Source organism: Protopterus annectens, chromosome 6.part0 (genome assembly GCF_019279795.1).
Source record: "Protopterus annectens isolate FY-2018-M chromosome 6.part0, PAN1.0, whole genome shotgun sequence".
NCBI lineage: Eukaryota > Metazoa > Chordata > Ceratodontiformes > Protopteridae > Protopterus > Protopterus annectens.
In genome coordinates this window covers 711,109,057-711,115,056 of record NC_056737.1, presented here as the reverse complement: position 1 = coordinate 711,115,056, position 6,000 = coordinate 711,109,057, and positions in this window count along the sequence as shown.

Below are 6,000 nucleotides of genomic sequence, written 5' to 3'. Positions count from 1 at the left end.
TTGCCTGTTCGGGGCCAGGTCACTTACTCCCAAGAACCATCATGAAGGAGTCATAGTCCATGTGGGCATGAATGACCTGAGACATACCTCCTTGAACTATATGAAGAGAGACATAATTGAGCTCTCAGAATATATGTCACAGGCAGGTAAGAGCCTAGCATTGAGCAGCATTCTACCATCTCAAAGGATGATGCCACAATACCAGTAGAAAATGATCAACTAACTGACTTAGCTACTGGTGTCATTCCAAGGGGGGTCCAATACTTGTCATCCTGGGAGGACACAGTTGATAGATCACGCTGCTTTGCCAGGGATGATCTTTCATCTGTTATTTCTAGGCTTTTAAATATTAGTCAATTATTCACCCCCTCTAGGGCCTTTTGTTTAGGAATTGCCAAACAGACAAACCTTTCAAGATAACAAAAGCTATTCAGGGCAAGCTAAAGGTGTTACTGCTCAATGCTAACAGCTTCAACAAGAAACTGCACACTCTGGAAACTCTCCTCAACCTGAAGAATGCGGAGATCTGTGCAGTTACTGATACATGGTTCAAAGCCGCAGCAAGCACTCAGGCAGTGCAAGGTTATAACACTTTTCATACATTCCAACCACCCACTGAACATGAAAGAGCAAAAGGCTGAGGTATATCTATCTACATAAAGGATAAGCACACACCTCAAAGCTAGTCAAACAATATGACATGCTTGAGCTACTCCATGTGCCACTAACCATGGGAAAAATCCAGTACCATATTCTTGGCTAGCTACAGGTTCCCCACTATGAACCAGGAAACCCATACATCATATCAGAAGTTACTAGAATCATTCACCATCAAGCCCAATACCATACTCATGTTTGATTTTAACTACCCCTCCATTAAATGGGAGGCATACCTGAGCATTAAAATGCAGGAACAAAGACTTCTTGACTTTGTAAATTCAAATGCCCTGGAGCAGCTAGTCTATATTCACAATAGGGGAACAAATATCCTAGATCTGGTACTCACTAATACAGGAAAATGTTGCACCCTCCCCAGTGTTATGTCCTCACTAGTAAGATTAGATCACAAAGCGGTCTCCCCTGAAATAAAGGTAAAAGTTAGTCCACCCACCTAACCTCAAAAAATGTAAGAACTCCTTTTAAGGTAAATTATTTTACTTTAATTTATTTATTTAACATTTGCTGACTGGAAAGTCTGACTGGGACAGAGCCTATTTTCAGTGGAGGTCCGGGGAGAAATGCTTCAGACGCAAGTCTTTGGAATGTGGAAGGAAACCGGACTACCCGGAGGAAACCCATGCAAACACAGGGAGGACATGCAGACTCCGCAAAGACACCCTAGCAGAGAATTGAACCAGAGAACCTCTTGCTGTGAGGCGACCGTTAACTGCTGCACCACTATTAAGGGACGGCACAGCTAATTTCCAAGATCCTCCAAATCTAGAAAAAGAAACCCATGCAGAGGTATACACAAAAGCCCTGTATGACCATATAAACAACTGCATAAAAACAGCAGTATCAGACCAAAATAAACCCAGGTCAAACCACAAAAACAAGTCACCCTGTAGACCCCTGCACAACAAAAGAAAGAAAATCCTATTGAGAAGTAAGAGGGCATGTGCAAAACAGAGAAATAAGTCCCTGATTAGTCTAAATAAGCAAATCAGGGAACAAGTCAAGTCTGTGAAAGCAGACTTTGAGGTAAAAATAGCCTCCAAAGCTAAAAATAACCAAAGAGGCATCTTTCAGTTATGTCTGCAATCTTAAGGGTAAAAGACAAGAATGTGTGGAATTAGTTGTAGATGACATCACCTATACTCAGCCAGAAGACATAGAAAATCTGCTGGCAGACAAATTCAGCTCAAATTTCACCTCCCCATCACCCCAGTTTTCCCCCAAAAAGTACCTTCCACCACTCCACTGCCAATTACCACCAAAGAACAGGTTGCCACTGCTCTCTCTAAAGCTAAAAACACATCTTCAGTGGGGCCTGACAATACACTAGGGTACCTCTGAAACAGCTTAAATCAGGACTTAAGACCATTAAGATCTCAATTAGCAAAAGTCATCCCTCTGCATAAAGGGGGACCATCTACTTACCCAGGAAATTACAGATCTGTAAGTTTGACTAGTCTTATATGTAAGGCCATGGAAAGAATAATCATGGACCTGATAAATAATGGCTTAGGAGAACTCCAAATACTCGACCTGATGCAATTCAGCTTTGTCAAGGGCAGGTCATGCTGAGGATAAAACAGTACATACCACCTACCTTAACCTGACCAATGTATTTGACACATTCCCCACTCAAGTATTATAAATACACTCACAACACTGAGCATAAATCCCTATGTCACCAGATGGATAACTAAATGGCTCATGGACAGGACATGTGGTTAAAGTGGGTGAATCCACATCCAGCAAAAGGCCAGTTACTAGTTGTGTGCCACAGGACAGAGCACTTCACTGAAGTCAAGGCAAATGTGGAAGGCTTATGGCTGACAAAGTCTGACAATGACTGCAAGCTGGGGTAATCATGTACTCCCCCAGTGATGGAGATATCAGTCTGGATCAGACAAATGATTGATGCCAGAACCATGGCCTGAAACTAAATGCAGGTAAGTCAAAAAACCCTGTGTATGACATCAATAGCACACCCCTTAGTGTAGACTCAAAGGTGACAGATCTAGGTACACAGATAGGTAAATAGCCTGAACTTTAACAGCCATGTTTCCACAGTGGTGAAATCCTTTATGTGGCACAATTTATAAGTAAAGGAATGACATCCAGATCTAAAGAAATTATAGCCTTACTGTACTCAGCCTAGACCAATAGTCAAGTACAGTGTGCCATTTGGCATGTAACTGAGTAGGCACTTACAGCAGCTGGAGGGACCTCAGAGGTTTCTCACAAAGAAAATACAGGGTGCAAACAACCTGAACTATAGAGACAGACTAAAAGACTTTCCCTTTACTCTGTCTCCTACCAATTATTAAGGGGTGACCCATGTCTGACCTACAGGGCACTCACAAATCCAGCACTGATGGAACTGCTACACATCCACAAGTCAAACTGCATGAGGGTCACCCAATCTAGGGATCTAAACTTAGTCAACGCCTCAAAACATGCTAGAGATCAGATATGTCTCTCGGAGATTGCCCCTTTTTTTGGAATAGGCTTCCTATTCACATTAATTAGAGTCCTTCCTTGGCCCACTTCAAATGCAATTTGGATCAATAGATGGGGAATCACAAATTCACAGTTGTGTACAGCCTATGCCCCTTATGGACAGGGGCAATCTGTAAGATACTCAATGCACAAGCACAAATTCATGCCATCCTCTTGCCCCTACAGGCCATATGTTGGGTAAAATCAGGTTATATTGGCTAGGCTTGTAAGGACCCTTAAGTCACTGGCCTAGTATACTCCTATGAACCTATAGTCTTTTGAGTACTGTGTTTCTCTGTTTTAAAAGTCTCAACATTTTGGTCTATTTACTTTCTGTAATCTATTTCTTTTGTTGAATTTAATGTCTATCCATCTCTATTAAGTCGCTTTTCCCTTAGTTAATTTTCTTCTAAACTGAGAGCACATTCTATAGAATGCCTATATGAAATGGAGAGAAAAGAAAGTTACATAAAATTTGGCTTTGACATATCCTATTCAGATACATCCTGCGTCATCTGCTGCTCCTCCATATGGGAACTCATTACCCCCATTACTTCACAGCATAGCCTTCATCAGAGTTGCCACCATTTCCTTCTCCACTTGCTGTACAACTTCAGCTGAACTTTTGTACAGGTTTCCTATAGAAGGCTTAAGAGCATTATGTGGAAAGTCTTCAGATGCTTTCCATTTCACCTGTTTCTACCTAGTTTGAGTACTCATTGTTCCATCATGCTGCAACAGTACCTGTGTTTGGAATTTTTACACTAACGTCTTCACTTTTCTTGTAATCCATATTTAACTTCTACCTTATTAATCCTCTGTAATACATTCTCCCTTTATTTTCTTATTTTTTGCATTGGGAAATTTTCCATATATGGGTGCCTTTGCTTATATTTCTCTCCAAATATTTTGTAGTTGCTTTTTTATATTTATTAGTTTAACTTCCTCCTTTTCATGAATACTGCACCATATCATATCTCTTGTTCTTTCTATTTTCACATTTCCTCTGTCGTTTCTTTTTCCAGTTTCTTTATCTATGTAATCTTTTTCATGGACCTGTTCTACTAATGAACACACATTTGCATTTGAAGTTTGACAGTTTTTCTTGTGCAGGTAGTTTTCTTTCCTCTTATTTTTCTCAAGCTTTCCGAATTTCTTCTATCTGAAAATTCTGGGCTCCTAGCGTAATAGCAATAATGCATAATTTCCTTATTCTCAATTCTCATCTTTATGGCCTGTATGTTTTTGTGGACTACTACTACTTTCCACAAGAGGGGTCCATCCTCCCCTTGAGCCTGATCTAATCCCATTGCCCAATGTCAAGGAAAATACTGTCATGTGATGAACGCTGGGGGGCTATAGTGAAAGAACAATATAACTGTGCAAGCAATGGTATGGTAGAAGATGTTACTGTTGTTTTTGCTGGCACAATCTGTGAGCACTAGTTTTTAATGTGTCTAACTTATGACAGGGACAGTATTTCCTGAGTAAGTGATAGCCAGAAACTTGTGTATCTGGAACTTAATTTTTCTGTATGCATCCTGTCTGCTTTTACTGCCTTTTATTTTATCTGCATGTGCTGACCTATATGCACATTTCAATGTGCATTTGTTTTTATGTTCTTCATTATTTAAGTTAACATAAACTTTTAAGCTCTTGTGGCTGTCATATATTATTTATTATATTTATGCACAATGATCTAGCAATGAAGAGGGTAAGCATTGTTTACACTGTTGATTAATAAGCTGTATGGCAGACAGCTTCCATTAAACTGCTTACACCTACTACCAGTGAAAGAGATTATTTGGCTTAATTTCTATCCATTTCCCTTTCCTAAGTGCTTGGTGAATATACCTACATTGTAATATTTAATAATTACGCATTTTAAAATGCTTGCAACATGCCTGTAATAATAGTTACCTTACACAATCTTGTATTTAACATTTTTTTTTGCTTGTGATGTTTTGGCCACATGGCCCAGGGAGTGGATATAAAGTAACCTTTATCAGCCCACCTTCCTGGTTAATGTGCAAAATAAAAAAAAGAACAGGTAACTGGAAACCCCTGACTATTCCATGGCAGAAGCAGTAATACTGTGCAAGGAAGAAAGCTACTGGGAATATGAGACTTCTGCCATCCTTCCTGGGAACTATACATGTGTGAAATAATTATTTATGTGAACACTAGTTACCATGCATAAAGGGAGAATTCTGAATCGTAAGATTCACAAGTTAGAGAGGGACTTAAAGGAATATAATGAAGGGGTGGCCTACCCACTGCCAATTAAAGCCAAACAGTTTAATTACAACAACAGTAGTATACATGGCAATTTCAATAGAGGTCATAGAACAGAAATGAATCATGAGACACCAAGGAATAACCAAAGGTTTGTGGAGAGAGATAGAGACACCCCCCATCAGGATTTTCTCTTTCCCCCAAACAGGGAGGGGGAAGGGGTAACAGATTTTTTTCAGGGGTGGGGGGAACAAGTAGATCAGGATATGCAAGCTACTTTAAGTACTCCATCAACGAACAACACTGTAGCCAGCACGGATGTTTTAAATAAGGTTACAGTGGTAACAGAAAACAATTTTTCGATTTACAATTACACTAATATTAGTTTGGGAACAGAACACTTTGACTTATTTACGAAGGGATTGCACTTTGTACCAGCATTTTTTAATAGAATGGAACAGGAATTAATAGACCTAAAAATGTTTAGTAGGCAATTGAATTTAATGCTTTATTTTAAAGGAGAACTTCCTATAAGCATGGAACTTTCTCATAAGAGTACATTCAACCCGCCTATGGATCCAATAGTGAAAATATTTG